The sequence below is a fragment of the Pelophylax lessonae genome, assembly GCF_965119305.1.
Source record: "Pelophylax lessonae genome assembly, chromosome: 12".
NCBI lineage: Eukaryota > Metazoa > Chordata > Amphibia > Anura > Ranidae > Pelophylax > Pelophylax lessonae.
In genome coordinates, this window is record NC_138779.1 from 44,374,316 (window position 1) to 44,393,897 (window position 19,582).

Consider the following 19,582-nt stretch of genomic DNA (forward strand, 5'->3'; position numbering starts at 1 on the left):
GCCGCATCTGGAGTATGCTGTCCAGTTCTGAGCACCGGTCCTCAGGAAGGATATGCTGGAACTGGAGAGAGTGCAGAGAAGGGCAGCAAAGCTAATAAAGGGAATGGAGGACTTCATCTATGAGGAAAGTCTACAAGCATTGAACTTGTTCTCTCTAGAGAAGAGACAAATACCGTACTGGCAACCCTAGCATAGGGAACAAACTTTTCAGCAAAAGAGAATATCAAAGGACACATGACCATTCACTAGACTGCATAAGAATGTGGAATTCTCTTCCACAAGCAGTGGTATCAGCAGGGAGCATCGATAGTTTCATACAACTATTAGATGGGCACCTTAACGACCACAACATACAGGGGTTTATGATGTACTATTGACATAAACACACACACTCATCATAGGTTGAACTGGATGGACTGGTGTCTTTTTTTTAAACCTCAATTAACTATCTATCTATCTATATGTAAGCAAGGGGCCCTAGACTCATACAGTAGAAAAAAAAAATCGACCTGTGCTATAGTGCACCACAATGCACAGGTGTCAATACTCAGAGTGTCATGATGTTCTGTGTGTACGGCTGCCTATGTGAACTGTAAAATAACAGCCAGACGGGCTATTCACAGGTTATCAGGTTAATGGAGTCAGGCTGCAGAGTCACTGCTGGGTGTTGTGCGCAAACAGCGACTTTCAGGAGTAGAGCCCGCTGACAGCGGTCTACATGAGGCATCCCCACTGATGAAGTTTACGCCCAGACGTAACGCGTATAGGGGCGGAGCCTATGTACCGATGTCACATCGCGGCCATCTCGAATAAAGGAAATTACATGTTGGAAGCCCGATCAGCCCGCGCTGTTTAAGTGCTACATTTGTGAATTTTTATATTTATTTGTACTTGCACAATAAAACCTTTGACAGAGAGCACTAGATTTTATCTTCTTGTCCCCTCATATACTGTGGAGTTTCATTGAGGCTTTTTTGAGCCAGCTGGAGGGAGAGTAAGGGGGAGAGAAGCCAGCAGCATTCTGGATTTATATATCCCCAGAGGGGAACCGCTGTTTTTGGCCCACTGGTAACACAGGGGTCAGAATATGAGGTAAGCGGCCTGTTTGCACAGGTGGAGGTGACCACCAGCACTTCATTGCCTGTTTGCACTGTACGGTGGAATGTCTTGTTGATGAATTCCTTCAAGAGGCACTTATGATACATGGACTTTATATTTATTTTCACTTTTTAATCATTTTACTTTTGGGTAAAATTACCATTACACTATATGCATATCTCTTTTTGGCGCAGCACTATTTTTCTGTTATTATCTGGTATTGTGTGTAGTGAAAACACTGGATTAGTGATAGCAGCCATTTAGAGTCTTATTATATATAATTTTTGTCACTTCATGATTGCGCTGATTAAGTTTTTGCATTGTTCGCAGGTTATGGCTGTGATGATTTGCTTTTCAGATGAAGCATTTTTATTTTTTGGAAGGGGGGCGGTAGGAAAGAGTTTGACAAGCAGTACCACTAATCAAAATCACCCACTGAGATCAATGAAGATGATTGCAGCACAATAGGGTTAAATCAGGCGATGAGAAAGGCCCCTTTCACACATGCAGACTGTTTTCCATTTTTCCTGTCAAATTTGTTTTATTGAGTTATACTTATACATGTTATACAAGGAGGTTTAGATGCAACAATAAGAAAGTACCAACATAAAGTATGGGTATAAATATAATTACAGATACAATGTAATATAATGAATATAGTGTAGTTCAAAAATAGGTATAGCGAATAAGAAAATTCATCCTTGAGTTGAAAATATCTAGAAAGGATCAAAATCTAGTATATCATAACCGACTAAGGGCTCTTTCACACGGGCGGTGCGCCCGACGGAACCCGTTCTGCTCAGCGGGGCATCGATCCCCGCTGAGCAGGCGGATGACAGCTCCAGCTCCGCTCTGTGTGCAGAGACAGAGCTGTCAGATCCCCACTGTCCTCTATGGGGGAATCGAATGAGAACAGACCGCCTGTCCGTTCTCATCCGAACCCAACCGATCATCCAGACGGATGGAAAATAGGGTTTCCATCCGTCCGGATTTCATGGATAGGATCCGTATCGGATAGCAGCGGTTGTCAGTGAAGACGTCTCCGCTGACATCCGCTCCCCCATAGGGATGCATGGAGAATCCGATCAGGTCCGCCTGAAAAACTGACAGGCGGATCTGATCGGACCGTATGTGTGAAAGGGGCCTAAGTAAATCAACCCCTTAATGTAATATATTAACAAAGGATTCATTAGCCAGTATTAACCACTTGACCTCTGGAAGATCTTCCCCCCTTCATGACCAGGCCATTTTTTGTGATACGGCACTGCATTACTTTAATTGACAATTGTGCAGTCATGCAACACAGTACCCACATAGAATGTAATGTGTCTCTCTCCCCCCCGCAAAGAGAGCTTTCTTTTGGTGGTATTTGATCTCCACTGCGTTTTTTTTTTTTTCACTATTAACAAAAACAGACCGACAATTTAAAGAGGAAGTAAACCCTCCTCTGCAACTTTTACCTATAGGTAAGCCTATGATAAGGCTTACCTATAGGTACTGTAAATATCTCCTAAACATGTACCGTTTAGGAGATATTTACCTTACATGCAGCCAGTGACATCACTGGCGCATGCGCTCTGAAGGAACGGCCGCTGGTGCCGTTCCTTCAGAGCCCTGCGCCGTGACCGTTGGCTCCCGCGCGCGTGCACGGGAGTGACGTCACTGCGGCTCCGGTCAATCAGATGGTCGGATACCACGATCCCGGAAGACGGCGACTGGACATGTCGCCCGTCATACAGGTAAGAGGGCGGCGCGGCGGGGGCTCGTTCTAAGGTAAGTATTTCACAATGAGCTAGTATGCGATGCATACAAGCTCATTATGTGTTTCTCTTTCAGGTTGAAAAAAAAAAATAAAAAAATTTTAATGGGTTTACAACCTCTTTAAAAAAAACAAAAAAATGTTTTTTTATTCTGCTATAAAACATATGCAATAAAAAAAGTGTAAAAAAATCAAATTTCTTCATAAATTTAGGCCAATATGTAATCTGCTACATATTATTGGTAAAAAAAAATCCCAATAAGTGTATATTGATTGGTTTACTTAAAGGTTATAGCATATACAAGCTATTGCATATTTTAATGGAATTTTTATTTATTTTTTGTGTACTAGTAATGGTGGTGATCAGCGACTTATAGCAGGACTGCCATATTGTGGCAGACAATCAGACACTGACACTTTTGACACTTGGGGGAACCAGTGACACTAATACAGTGATCAGTCCTAAAAATTGTATGCATATGAATTATAAAAGATTTTAATTTATTTATGAAGGAATAAGAATATAATAGAAACCATTCATTATATATTTTTTATACACTTTATTAATTTCTTGGATTAACCACTTTAGCTCCGCTCACTGTGCCTCTACTGCGGCACAGTGGCTCGTTCCCGTCCAGCGACGTAGACCTACGTCACTGGACTCCTCCCCTTGTGGGCGGCGCGCCGCTGGAGGCTCGCTCCTGCTGTATTCAGTCACAGCGGAAGACGGGCCAGGGGAGGAGCGGCGGTGATCACCGCCGCTCTTCCCTGATCGTCGGGGAATCGAGTGTGGCGATCCGCCCGCTTGTGTAAACAAAGCGGGCGGATCGCCTAAGTGACAAACAGTGACAGATTGCAGGGTTCAGCATAGCTGTCACTCAGTCACCTCCCCCCACACACGTCAGTAAGCACCAGGCATACATTAAAATGTATGCCTGGTGCTCTCCAATAAAACTAACCCCTTCCCTGCCAGTGTCATTTTTACAGTAACAGTGCATATTTATAGCACTGATTACTGTAGTAATGTCACTGGTACACCCAAAAGTGTCAAAAATGTCGGTCAAGGGTCCGATCTGTCCGCCGATATGTCGCAGTCCCGCAAAAAAAATCGCAGATCGCCGCCATTACTCGTTAAAAAAAAAACACCAAAAATGACAGAAATCTTTCCCTTAGTTAGTAAACGCAATAACTTTTGCGCAAACCAATCAAAATACGCTTATTGTGATTTTTTTTTACCAAACATAGGTAGCAAAAAACAAATTGGCCAAAAATGTAAAAAAAATTAGATTTTTACATTTTTTTAGGGGGAATTTCATATAAAAAAATGTAAAAAATATTGTTATTTTTTCAAAATGTAAGCTCTTTTTTTGTTTATAGCGCAAAAAGTAAATATCGCACAGGTGATCAAATACCACCAAGAGAAAGCTCTGTTTGTGGGAAAAAAAGGACGTAAATTTTGTTTGGGTACGGCGTCGCACGACTGCGCAATTGTCAGTTAAAATCGCACAGTGCCGAATCGCAAAAAGTGGCCTGGACGTAAGACAGCAAAATCCTCCGGTGGTAAAGTGGTTAAACATCACATATTTATTGAAACACTCAGAAGCTCACCCACACAGATATATATACTTTTTTAAAGCAATTTTTTCAGTTTTATCGCCTATTTGCACTACGTTTATATAAACGCACACTGTTGCGATCCACCCACATCGAGCACATAGAGTACTTTAGTTTTTGTTAAGCTCTAGAAGCATTCAGATTAAAGATCAACACAAGTATCTCAATACTATTCAAGATTCTAGACAACAGTTTAAATAGATCCAATACAACTAACTCCATATATAGTTAGTATAAAGAAATCTGGGATTTTTTTGAGAAAACACATAGGCATTTGAATATTGAAAGATAGAGGTTGGATACCCAGAAGCGCACTGCAACCCCCTTAAATCACTTGTTAGTATATCTGTTTTATAGTAACAGTATCGTAGTGCGGCATCAGGGTAACTGTACAAAATCCAAGATAGCGCAGGAACCATATCATACATATACACTGTCACTGTATTAACCTCCCTGGCGGTGTAGCTGGCCAGATATAACCTGTCTTAGGTTGCTAATATGACCTACATGCATATACAGCTAGACCTGCTAATAACCTTAATACAGTGCATATGTTTATGTGTGAGAGACAAAAGCAGTTATTTACTGTGATTTCATGTTTGGGTGTCATATAACAGTTATATATTGTGTTCACAGAAGCAAAAAAGAGATATGCCTGTAAGATTCATTTATATGCCTGTAATGTAAGCTCAGATACAGCAGAATTGAAACCAGAAAGCACAGAGTTAAACTTTATTACCCATAAGGAGTTTGTGGCCAATCACAGCCAATCTCTCACTCAGCAATAGTCTTGGCCAATTACAGCCAGCCTTACACCCATTTTTTGTCTAAAGTCTCATGCTCTCAGCCAGCCTTCTCATTCCACTACAGAGAAAGGAGATCTGTATAGACACACAGATCCACAGAGCCAGTTTTATGGAAGCAAGTGGCCAAAAATAGGTAATTAACAGTTATATGTGTTCCTATTGTTAGTAATGTGATTAGAACTGTATACTGAACAAGTTATGTGTTCACTTGTAGTTCCACAGAACGAACGAACTCAAACAATCCATACGTCCTAGCAAAGTTATACCAAACTTCCAAAGCTATATCAAACAGCTAACAGCAAACAGAATATAGATCAAGCATCAGATATACCCCTCAGAGAGATCATAAAGTGTTCAAACAATTTAAAGTACAGATACTGGAGAGAGAAATATATCCACCATTTGTTATACTTCATTGAACACATGTTTGTACATGGACTGTCTGCTGCAAAAGTGTCACTGTTATCTATGAAGAAAAGTTGAAGTTAATAAAGAAGATATCTTAAGCGTTTGGTGTGCTCTTTAAACCTACTGCTTTCCATAGAACGGTATTAGAGGAATTTATAGAGTTAAGCCCCGTACACACGTACCGATCGTCGTCATACAAACGTCGGCGGACGAAAGATCTGCCGATTGTACGCTTGTTAGTATGGTGCCTCCGACAGCTGTCTGCGCACATTCTGCGGACAAGAGTCTTTCTTGCAAACATGAAAATTTTTGTATGCCGACACCAGAACGGACGATTGTTCACCAGTCAGTACAGAATTCTGCCGACAGACCGCAGATTTGCAAGACTGGGCATGCTCAGAAAAGAAAAAACACAGGGAAAGTTAACCATTACATGACATCACTTCTGCAGTCAGCTGAAGTCGGCGGACAACATTCTTGTGCTGTCTTTGCACTTTTCAACAGACATCGACATCCCGGGGAGAAAAGACGAACGTTTGTATGACGACGATCGGTATGTGTGTACGGGGCTTAACAGACAGTCTGGTTAGACTGAAGTCAGAGATATCCAATTCTTCTAATGCCACAGCGCACAAGGCACTTCATAGTGCTGCGCCTGCCACAGGCGGTATTCCCGAGTGTGGCTCAGGGTGGAATTTCAGTGCCATTAGCGGTAACCCCGAGCCATACTCGGGGTACCGCCAGGGAGCATTGCTGGATCCTGGTAGCGGTTACTTACCTTGTCCCCAGGATCCCGCGATGTGTCACTGCAGCATACGGCAGCCGGATCTTCTGCCCGATGCTGTGAGCCCCGGCTTCCGTCTCCTGCGTCGTGATGCTCGCAGGGGGGTGGAACGGGACGCAAATTTGAAAAGTAGAACACACAAACACACTGATATATTGTAATCCTATTGGATTACATTACAAAATAAAATAAATTGACATTAGTTTGCCCCCCAGTGCCCTTTCCTGCAGTTTTACTGTGCTTTATATACAGTATATATATATATATATATATATAGATATACACGTATATCTATATACATATGTATACACACACACACACATATATATATATATATATATATATATATATATAATATATGCATATATATATATATATATATATATATATATATATATGAATATATATATATATATATATATATATATATATATATATATATATATATACACATATATATATATATATATATATATATACTTTAACTTATTTATAGTTATTTATTATATTATAATTTATGATTTTGTGTTTCAAACTTTATCATACCGCCAGGGAGGTTAATGACACTGGCTAGGAAGGGGTTAAACCTCTAGGTAGATCAAAGGGTTAACTGTGTGCCTAGCCAGTATTTTGTGTACACTGTTTGCTGCTTTTACTTGGGGAAGTGATGGATTTTAGTCCCTGCTTTGACGAGACACAGAATACATCCCTCCCCCCCCCCCCCCCCGCCATAACTTAGATATGCCTTGTTTCCATAGTTCCCTGTGTATTGCCGATGATTGGTGGGTGACTGATGACATTGAGTGCCCTGCACCCGCAGATCGACTTCTGCTGTGAATATTCAAAGCAGAAGCGGCCTGTCGTCTACACGCCCCCTACAGGCAGAAGTGCAGAATTACGTATATTTATATATATGTGATTCTGTACAGGAGAACCGCCCTGTAGCAGTGAAACTGCTATGGAGCGGAGTTGAGTGGTTAAGGCCGATTTAGACTTCTGTATCCTGGTACATCATGGTTATAACGTATGTTTTTGGATTACGTTGCATTCATTATTCAATACACTTGCATGGCAGCATGCCCCAACACACTGTAGGGCATTGCATCACAAAAAAAGGCTCATATTTGATTTTTGGAATGTTAGTGTACATTGGCAGCCCATTTATTACATTTATTTATTTTCATTTATTTCAATTTATTTTTTTAATTTTAATTGGCTGTCCTAATACAATGCATGTAAATGCACGACATAATGCACTGCAAAGAAGCAAATGGGCACTAAGAATATTGTGATTGCTGTGTTAAAATTTTTCACCCTGAACGATCCTGGGTTCATTTTTTACAAAGACAAATTAAAAATCTGTATATTCCTCATTTCTTTTTATTTACATATTTATTAATTATTCATCATCCTTTTTATAACTGTGTCATCTCTCCACCGCCGGCTCCCCAAACTCATCCAGAGTCATCGCGGGCCCTGGCCATGCCGTTGACGGATTTACTGATCCTTTTATTAGATACGAGCCTCTAATTAGATCAGAAAGACGAGTTTAATGTGTGATGTGTGCCCGGATGGCTCGTATTGCCATCATTAATACAAATGTTTAGGGAGAAAATTATTACCCGCTGATTGGCGATAAGAGAGCGCACGGCCAAAACGACAGAATTTTAGAGGAATGTTATAAATGCAGGGGGGGGGGAGTGGAGCTATGACAGGTGCACAGGGATTTATTCTGACAACTTCATATTTTAGGAGACCAGCTTTGTTCTGAAGTGATTCACTTTTTTTGGTTCTTTCACCTTTATTGTCACCTGAATTGAGAAATTCCTTCTTGAAATTCTGATCTCTCTATATGGCAGATGACTTTAAATGGAAGTTTAACTGGAAAAATATGTTTCAGTATCTGACACTTTTGGAAATTAAATGATCATTGAATTGTGTAAAGTGATACTAAAGGCTACAGCTTTTTTTTTTGTTTAACCACTTCAGCTCTGGAAGGTTTTTACCCCCTTAATGACCAGTCCATTTGTTGTGATTCAGCACTGCGTTATTTTAACTAACAATTGCGTGGTCGTGTGACACTGTACCCAAATACAATTGATGTGCTTTTTTCCCCCCACAAACAGAGCTTTCTTTTGGTGGTATTTGGTCACCTCTGTGGTTTTTAGATTTTGAGCTATAAACAAAAAAAAGAGCGACAATTTTGAAAAAAATAAACACATTTTTTACTTTCTGCTATAAAACATTCCCAATAAAAAAAATTAAAAAATCTAATTTTTTTTATCAGTTTAGGCCAATTTGTATTCTGCTACATATTTTTGGCAAAAAAAAAATCCCAAAAAGCGTATTTTAATTGGTTTGTGCAAAAGTTATAGCGTTTGGAAACTATGGGATACATTTTTGGTCTTTTTTTTGGGGGGTTTTTATTAATAATTAGTAATGGCGGCGATCGGCGATTTTTAGCGGGACTGCGACATTGCGGCGGACAAATCTGACACTAAAGCATTTACACAAGTACTTGTACTCATGCAAATGCTCCGAGACTAAAACCGATACTTTTCGTTGTGATTTTGTTCACTGGTTCAGATGCAAATTTTTCTTGTTAAATAGTTTTTATTAAGATTATTTCAAATAGTAACAAACAGGGAAAGAAAATCATAATAATAACAGAGGAAGGAAATCATAATAATAACAGAAGATAGCAAACTCATAAAACATTGATATTATGGCCAGTAGCACATAGGTTCAGTTATGTAATCTAACTTCATGCCCATGTCGATAAGCCATTACAGCATTAAGCAATCCGAATATACGAATAGCATTAATACTTATAAGATGGGGTCGCTGATGGCCATTCCCTAATAGGGCCATAACCAAACCCCCTGAACACCCCAAATGGGTACACACTGTGTCCAGTTGGGGGGGGGGTAGACCCTACAGATGCAAATTTTTAAAGTGTATGACACTGGAAATCACTCCTGAACTGGACTGAAATTTTTTTTTAAAAAAGCCTTTTTTTTTTTATTTCCGAGGTATGGCATTTGGCTGCAATTCTTCCATGAAAAATTCTCCAGACAGTAGATGGGTAGACCTGGGTCCCACTGATTTCCACCAGTTCTGTGGCACTACTGGACATCTTCCAACATCAAAGAGAAGTAAGCATGATGTGTCTTATCTGCTGCATTAAGTTTCCTTGGCTGACCACTGCGCTACAGTCCTCAATATTGCCAATTTATTTGAGTTTTAAATAAAAGAGATTGAACAGCACATTTTGAAACCCCAGTCTGCTTTAAAATCTTTGCCTGGGAGAGACCTTGCTGATCCAGTATAACTTCCTTGTGGTTTATTGCTGTTACCTGAAACTGTGTTCCACAACCTCACCTTAATAGCAGATTTTGGCTGTTCCTCACCCAGTGTTAGGCCTTCTACACAGCTGTTTCTGTTTCCATTACTGACTGTGTTTCCAACTTCATATGAAATTGATGATCATTAGCACCTGCTTGGTATATTTTTCTAATCACACACCTGACTCTAATCCTACAAAATCCGTGGCTTTGTGCTAGTGTACAAAGTGTGCAAATGTAAGAACTGATGTTGGTTTGAAGCCAAAGGGTACTCACACCAAATATTGATTTGATTTAGATTTTTTTTCTGTTTGCCCACTTTTTTCCTACTTTGCAGCATTTCTTCACATCTGCCTGAAACTTTTGCACAGTACTGTACATTCAGGACTACCCTCCAATGGCCACCCAGGGACAATCAAACCAAATGCACTAGACCAGGGATATGCAAACTGTGGTCCTCCAGCTGTTGCAAAACTACAACTCCCATCATGCCTCTGCCTCTGGGTGTCATGCTTGTGGTTTCCAGAGCCTTGTTACGCCTCATGGGACTTGTAGTTCTGCAACATCTGGAGGGCCACAGTTTGCATATCCCTGCACTAGACCATATTCAATAAGAAGCCCAAAACAGCTTTAATAATTTAGCCAATTTGTTTTGAGGGCTGAGGGGTGCACCCTTGGGGGGGGGGGGGGGGGTTGAGGGCACCCTTCCCCTTAGGGGAACTTTAGGGCTGCAAGACAAATACGAATACAAAAATGTAAAAATATGAAAATTGTAAATAAAAAAAACGACAAGCTCAATATTTACTTAAACAGGAAAAAAATGTCTTCCACATAAGTACATCATTTATTTGTGAGCATAATAATAATAATAAAAAAAAAATAATAGTGATATAATAGTCTAATAATGTCATATAGTAACATATTGGAATAATGTAAAATATATTTGCATATGCTTTACATTATTATATTATGCACTCTGCGATGTGTCACATTCACACCTCTATATATTTAGTATGATGCATTCTAGCCATTCTTCACTCCTATGGAATGGCTGGATAGTAGAGGGTTGCATTACTGGAGTTGAATTTATTTTATTACGCCACTGTGATAACGTGGAACTTTACTGACATATAATTAAGTTACATAAAAATTAAAGTCAATTTTAAGGAAAACTTTTAATCACAAACAAGGAAAGTAAATGTGAAAGATTAAGATGTTTCTAATGAGCATCTTACAAAACAAAGTTATATAAGACATAAATTGCATCACTGATTATTATTTTAATGTGAACTCCAGGCAGATATAAAAAAAACTAATTAAAGCAGTAATACAATCATTAAAAATAATTAAGTATATTTTTGAATGCAAACATTTTAAGTAACTGAATCTATCTTGATATCTGTCTCCTGTAATCTGCTCAAAGCAGCACTTTGACTGGAACCGGGCAGGGAAAGGAATTTGCTGACAGGAGGAGAGAGCAGAGGGAGCAGAAGGACAACCTAATAGTTTGGCTACTCTTTTATTGTTTATTTAATAAGTTGGGGGTTTGTCCTTAACCTCCCTGGCGGTATGATTATGTCAGGAATTACATACCAAAAGCGGTACAATTGTTTTCATGGAAATTTGGCGTTATGTATTATAGGCCTACAATTCTCAGTAATTACTGACTTAAACCTGACCAAAACAAGACTCTAGTAGACATCCCAGATGGGATAAATTTGAAACACAAACGCGTGAATTATAATCGAATCAATAATATTATTATATTATTTAATATATAATATATATAATAAAATTATATTATTGATTAGATTATAATTCATGCATTATATATTATATATAGATATATGTGTGTGTGTGTATATATATATATATATATATATATATATATATACACACACACACACACATATATATATATATATATATATATATATATATATATAATATATAATATATAACGCATGAATTATAATTGAATCAATAATATAATTTTCTATATATATATATATGTGTGTGTGTGTGCATATATATATATATATATATGCATATATATATACCGGTGTATATATGCGCACATATATATATATATATATATATATATATATATATATATAAAATGTGTTTTGTGCAACGTTTTTTTTTTTTTTAATTTCCCTCCCTAGTTCCGCTCCCATGCAGCATTGTTGCTGCAGGGAACGGAACTAGGAAGTGATCACACCGACGGAGGACGGAGGAGCGGCGGGACTCATGGCTGGCGATCTCAGCAATGAGAGATCATCGCTGGATCGCCAGGAGAAGGTAAGAGAACACCGCTGCGCTCTCTGCACATCCACCCCGAGCGTGACTCGGGGTTACCGCTCCTGATAGAAAAAATCAACCCCGAGTCACGCTCGGGATTACCGCCAAGGTGGTTAAGCAAACTCTGCTGATGTTTCAGTGGATGTCTAGGACCAGCCGATGCTTTTTGGGGCCAGGATCACATAAACAGAACAGAATTACAAATGGTTTAGCTTGAAATATATGCGTTGTTCCATGCATCGAAAAGTGTTTGTGGAGTTTAATGTTTAAAATGTTGTTTTGTCATGTTTTTGGGGTTGTGTTCGATATGTGCAAAGAGAAATCACACAAATACTTAAAAGTATAACATTTATTAAAGATAATGACATATACATATAAAGATAAAGAAAATATGACTGAATACCTAACTAAAGATGCTGTTTCCGCCATGGAGTCCCGTTTGCTGTTACGCAACATGGCCAACCAGGTTCAGGCAAATGCACGGTTGCACACTAGTGTAAGACTAAAATCTTACCAGTTTTGGCTGTGGTAATATAGAACTTGAATGTAAAGAAAAAGACCACCCCCGACCAACTACCTTTGCAATATGACCCTTCAAGGACTTGGTCAGTTAACAACTTTCTTTTGTATAGGGTAAAGCTATGCTTATGTCCTTTTATGGCCTCCTTAACCTGGATATTAACTGCTTTATTAGATATGTGTAATGCCAACCTTGATAAGGAATATGAAATATGCAATTTCCCTTTCAAATGTTGATAGAGACTTTGATTTTTTCAGATATAAAATAAAAAACATTTTTCCAACACACCAGCATATCACCAGTTCTTATTTTAAAAAATTCGAACCAAAAGTTCCAATTATTTACCTAAAATCATGGTCACGTGGCAGACTGGGTATCAATTATTTTGTCTGGTCTGTAATTTGGGAGGGTCTTTCTTGCAGTGCCCACATCACTCCCGCTTATGTAGATGCTGCCCATTGGCTGTTTCAGGTATTTATCATAGGGTCCTAATAAAGGCCTAAAGTCTTCCAGCAGCGATGTCATGATGTCACCATGTGAAGGGCATCAACAAGACCAGTCACATGGCCAAGACTGCAGCTTCCTAATCTCTATTCCCAGAAGAGGCACAATGGATTGTCACATGACATCAGGTCAGTAGAAAAGGGCATCAGAAGCATGTTTTTAATGAATGGCTAGTGGGAACATTGAAACTATTCTTTTTTACCTGATTGTGGCTGTTTAATGCTCCTATATAACTGTATCAAACTCAGAAGCAATTTAAATGCAGTGTGCATTCAGGTGCTTCTGAAATGCTTTAAAGTGGAACTTTACTTTCCAAATCAACATTGAGTATTTTAAATCCTTATGCTACTAGCATTAGTAAGTAGATAGGACGGTATATAATATTTACTTGTTTTAAACTTTATTTTTGTTTTTCTTTTACACTTTTTTTAGTTACTTTCTGGTTTCTTGCCTGAGAAAATTATGTCATATATCCCAGGAGTCTTCAGAAGGGTCAACGACTGGGTTACTTTTTAAGTAACAAATTGGAAACAGAAGGATCAGTGCTGCTACCCATATAACATGATATAACAGAGCTCCCAGGTGCTCGATCCACAGTCGTTTGGCTGAGTAGATAATGTAGAAAGATGATCCGCACACCAGTTGTTGCTCTTAAGAAATCTTCATTTTATTCTGAAACCGCCATGTACAAACGCAGATAAAATCAGTTGACACGTTTCAGCTTATAAGGCCTTAGTCATAATGGGATTATGACTAAGGCCTAATAGGCCGAAATGCATCATCTGATTTTTTTTTTTTCAAATTCTTTATTTATAAATGTAGCATCTAAAGATACAACATTCAAGCGTATTTGTACAAACGAAAAGTCATAGAGACAATTGTGCATAGACATTATAGTCGTGGTAGTAGGTATCAATAAAATAAATGGCACAAACTGGACTATTACCGGCGCGTGGAAATTATTTTGAGGTATCACAAGTCCAGAATGAGAAGTTCATTGACCTAATAAGTCATTTCTAGTGGGGTGTTGTGTGGAAGGAAGGAAGGAAGGGAGGAGAGAAAAAAAAAAAAACAACTGAATAGGGAGGGGGAAAGTAAGTTACTAATCCTATGGACTGGACAACAAGTAGAGTTCCATCTGTTGTGGATGATTAGTAGAGGAAAAGTGGGGGAGGGGGTGCCCTCTCCGCTAATAAACTACCCATCTAGTAGGACCTTTCTCTCATCAGAGGATATAAATAGATTCCAGAATGACCGGGTTTTGGTATACTGCATCATCTGATTTTATCTGCGTTTGTACACTGTGGTTTCTGAATAAAATGAGGATTTCTTAAAGGCAACAACTGGTGTGCGAATCATCTTTCTACACTTTTTAAGTAATCCAGAAGTCTTTAGGAGGGGAAGAGAGAAGGAGGGGTTTTCTCAGCTAGGCACACTCTCCTGCATGCATTCCTGAGCTAGGGGCAGATGGTTTCCAGGAAGTAAATTCTACATGAATCATTTGCCCTTACTCAAGCTAGCCATGGCCAGAAATGCTAGGAGATTGTTTTTCAAAGTGATTTCTCAACAAAATAAAGGATAGAGACATGGATGGATGGGGAGTTGACTTTGACTATTACAACTGAATTAAATAGTGACAAAAATTTGTAAATCCCCTCTTTTTGGGATTTTTGAGACTTGCCTTAAAAATCTTAAAAAAGAGAGGCTTTACAATCTTTTGTCATTACATTAGGGATGATGGCAACCTCACCCCCAGTCATTTTTAAAAAAAAACTAAATTGTGTTTTTGGTTTGTGGTAAGCTGCTTTTTCATTGATTTTGACTTGTATGATGAGATGATAACAAAAGCCCCGTGTACCTAAACTCCTAAAAAATAAAAACTGCAACAAAAACTCAACATTTACTTCCTGAATACACTGCACTTTCCTTTAATATATATTAATTATTTTCTAACATCTTATTGTAGCACACTATAAATGACAGAACTAATCCCATCCAGCTAAAATGTATTTCTTAAATTGATACTAAACACACACACACTGCTTAATTTACATTATTCCTTCTCTTTCTGTATGTGAATGATGGCACTGTAATTATATCTAAGTACCTTTTTCCTAAAAAAAAAAAAACCCAAAAACATCAAAGTACCTTTTTCTAATCAATATACAGCTGTCACAAGACTGAGCTTTTTCTGCAGGGAAACCGAAGCAGGAGGAACTTCTAGTCCTCTGCTGCTTGTTAGTTATCACTTTTGCCTTATTGCAAGGTGCTCCATCATGCTGGAAAAGGCATTGTTCCTCACCAAACTGTTCTTGAATGGTTGGGAGAAGTTGCTCTTGGAGGATGTTTTTGTACTATTCTTTATTCATGGCTGAAATTAGGCAAAACTGTGAGTGAGCCTACTCCCTTGGCTGAGAAGCAACCCCACACATAAATGGCCCCAGGATGCTTTACTTTTGGCATGGCATATGGTGGCACTCATCTTTTCTTCCCACACAATTGGAAAGGGGATTCATCAGAGAAAATTACTTTAACACAGTCCTCAGTAGTCCAATCCCTGTACCTTTTGCAGAATATCAGTCTGTCCCTGATGTTTTTCCTGGAGAGAAGTGGCTTCTTTGCTGCCCTTGGTGACACCAGGCCATCCTGTAAAAGTCTTCTCCTCTTTTTTTTTTGCATAAAAAAGTGCACACACACAAACGTGAGGAACACAAAAAGTGCACAGGGTGTGCAAACAAATGGTCTTCCCTCCGAAGAGGTAGGACCCGAACCTCGATCCCCCGGGGCGCAAGACTCCTGACAGGGATTTAAGGTACTCATGGTCTGTCTGGCCGAAACCAGACTGACCCCGTTCTTCAGGGGGACTGCCGAAACAGCCCCCACCGAGTACTAAGTGGGGCTCCCCCGAAGGGAGACCCCATGAGAGAGGGCAGACCAAGCCAAAAGGCCATATCCACCCCCTCCCAAGACTCAAGGTAGGGCCCGAGGACCCACACCCTACAAGTCGTGCAAGTGAAAAAAGGTGATAGAAAGTGACAAACTACAAAGAAAAGGCACACACAAACAAAAAGGTGGGGGAAGGGAAGTGGAGAGGTGAATTAGTGCCCTTGTGAAAATACAAGGGCAGGCCTTCCGGCCAGAATAAAAATTCCTCTGGTCGAAGCCAAAAGGCCTTGCCCAAGAGGCAGGTGCTTAAAAAAGTGTGCGTAGGTGCAGTGACCATGGTGCCGAAAAACTCAAGGCGAGCTGCCCCTCACCAGTGAGAATTAAGGCACCCCTGGGCTGCCACCCCAGGGGCACATACACTACGGGCTTTCTCTACCCCGGCCCAATGGCCAGACCGAGTGTAGCCCTTGCCCACCAGGAGGTTTGGAACGTGGACAGCTTAGAGAGAGCCTGCCTTCAACTGGGGACAAGCCTTTTGCAAGGCCAGATTCAACCCAGGAGGAAAGGCCCTCCCACCGCCATCCCAATTCCTCACCAATTACATCCAGGAGCAATACTAACCGTCATTTCCCAGCTTTCTTGCTCCCTTCAAACTGGTAGGGGCGGACCCATTCAAATCAGAAAGGCATTGGAACCCTCCGGCTTTCTCTGGTTTGGCCTACTCCGGTCCTCCAGTTACGCCCAGAGCGCCCCGGTATACTTCGGCCACCACCGATACTAACCTTCAGGTTCCATTCCAACACTGATAAGAACAGATACTACACTTGATCTTAGCCAAAAGGCCGAGAAGCGGTAAAAGTCTTCTCCTCACTGTACGTGCAGATGCACTCACACCTGCCTGCTGCCAATCCTGAGCAAGCTCTGCACTGGTGGTGCCCCGATCCCACAGCTGAATCAACTGTAGGAGACGGTTCTGGCGCTTGCTGGACTTTCTTGGGCACCCTGAAGCTATCTTCATAATGCAGTGGAATTGTTTTTCGAATGGGATTAAGTTCATTTTCATGGCAAAGAGGGACTTTGCAATTAATGGCAACTCATCTGATCACTCTTCACAACATTCTGGAGGATATGCAAATTGCCAACATAAAAACTGAGGCAGCAGACTTTTTGAAAATGAATATTTGTGTCATTCTCAAAACTTTTGGCCATGGCTGTACAGTGATCAGTGCAAAAAAAAAGATGCACTTTCACTGTACTAATGACACTGGACAGGAAGGGGTTAAACATCTAGGGCGATCAAAGAGTTAAATGTGCACCTAATTAGTGTTTGTGTGTGCTGTTTTTATTTAGGGATGCAATTGATTTTCTTTCCCTGTTTTTCATGGAAAGAAAATCCATCACTTCCCCCCTGTCAGAATGGAGCTCTGCAATGTTTATGTATGCAGAGCTCCGTCCAGCCTCTCTCCTTGGCGATCAGCGGGTGCCGGTGGACATCCATTGGCCGGCACCAGCTGATCGGCTTCTGCTGTGACAAATCAAACCCTACCCGCAAAATTCTGAATCATGTACATATACATGATTCTACACAGCGCGGCCACCCTGTAGCAGTAAATCTGCTATGGGGCCTATGAGGTGGCAATTGGAAAATATACAGTGTCCAGATGATAAATGAAACATGAAGATAATATATATGGTTTCCTTATGAGCAGAGGAATATGAACATTTTACATATGCTGTCCACATGATAGTGTAATATGACATTATAAAAATGGTGTCCAGGTGATCAGCAGAATTTGAAGATATTATATATGGTACCTGTATGATCAGTGGATAATGAAGATATATAATGTTATGTATGGTGCCCGTATGGTCAGCAGAATACAAAGATAATCCATATGATGTCCAGATAATCAGTAGAATATGACAATGTTATACAGTATATGGTGTCCGATGATCAGTAGAATATGAAGATATTATATATGGTGTTCAATGATAAATGGAATGTGCAGATATTATATATATATATACTGTCTGGATGATAGATCGAGTATGACAATCTTATGTGTGGTGTCCAAATGATTAGTAGAATATGAAGATATTATATATGGTGTTCAATGATAAATAGAATGTGAAGATATTTTGTATGGTGTCAAGGTGATAAGTGAACTATGAAGATATTATATATGGTGTCCAATGATAAATGGAATGTGAAGATATTATATATGGTGTTTCGATGATAAATGGAATGTGAAGATATTATGTATTGTGTCAGGGTGATACGTGAAATTTGAAGATATTATATATGGTGTTCAATGATAAATGGAATGTGAAGATATTATGGATGGTGTCAGGGTGATACGTGAAATATGAAGATATTATATATGGTGTTCAATGATAAATAGAATGTGAAGATATTATGTATGGTGTCAGGGTGATACGTGAAATATGAAGATATTATATATGGTGTCCAATGATAAATGGAATGTGAAGATATTATGGATGGTGTCAGGGTGATACGTGAAATATGAAGATATTATATATGGTGTTCGATGATAAATGGAATGTGAAGATATTATGGATGGTGTCAGGGTGATACGTGAAATATGAAGATATTATATATGGTGTTCAATGATAAATGGAATGTGAAGATATTATGGATGGTGTCAGGGTGATACGTGAAATATGAAGATATTATATATGGTGTTCAATGATAAATAGAATGTGAAGATATTATGTATGGTGTCAGGGTGATACGTGAAATATGAAGATATTATATATGGTGTCCAATGATAAATGGAATGTGAAGATATTATGGATGGTGTCAGGGTGATACGTGAAATATGAAGATATTATATATGGTGTCCAATGATAAATGGAATGTGAAGATATTATGTATGGTGTCAGGGTGATACGTGAAATATGAAGATATTATATATGGTGTCCAATGATAAATGGAATGTGAAGATATTATGGATGGTGTCAGGGTGATACGTGAAATATGAAGATATTATATATGGTGTTCGATGATAAATGGAATGTGAAGATATTATGGATGGTGTCAGGGTGATACGTGAAATATGAAGATATTATATATGGTGTTCAATGATAAATGGAATGTGAAGATATTATGGATGGTGTCAGGGTGATACGTGAAATATGAAGATATTATATATGGTGTTCAATGATAAATAGAATGTGAAGATATTATGTATGGTGTCAGGGTGATACGTGAAATATGAAGATATTATATATGGTGTCCAATGATAAATGGAATGTGAAGATATTATGGATGGTGTCAGGGTGATACGTGAAATATGAAGATATTATATATGGTGTTCGATGATAAATGGAATGTGAAGATATTATGGATGGTGTCAGGGTGATACGTGAAATATGAAGATATTATATATGGTGTTCAATGATAAATGGAATGTGAAGATATATATTTTGTCACTGATATCTCACATACTGTAATGGAGAAATTGGGGATAATGGAGAAGATCAGAGCAAAGACGAAGAGGCAATCTGGCCATTTATTCACATCTCTAAGTGGCTGAT

At 39.2% G+C, this 19,582-nt stretch overlaps 1 long non-coding RNA gene across 1 annotated transcript; it reads right to left on the reverse strand.

Moving 5' to 3' along the window:
• Positions 1 to 15,621: 15,621 nt before the first annotated feature.
• On the reverse strand, positions 15,622 to 17,031 carry LOC309568215. Its single transcript, XR_014226015.1, has 2 exons — positions 16,896 to 17,031; positions 15,622 to 15,802 (listed from the first exon to the last, which is right to left on the reverse strand). It is a non-coding gene; the product is annotated as an uncharacterized lncRNA (long non-coding RNA).
• Positions 17,032 to 19,582: the final 2,551 nt, after the last annotated feature.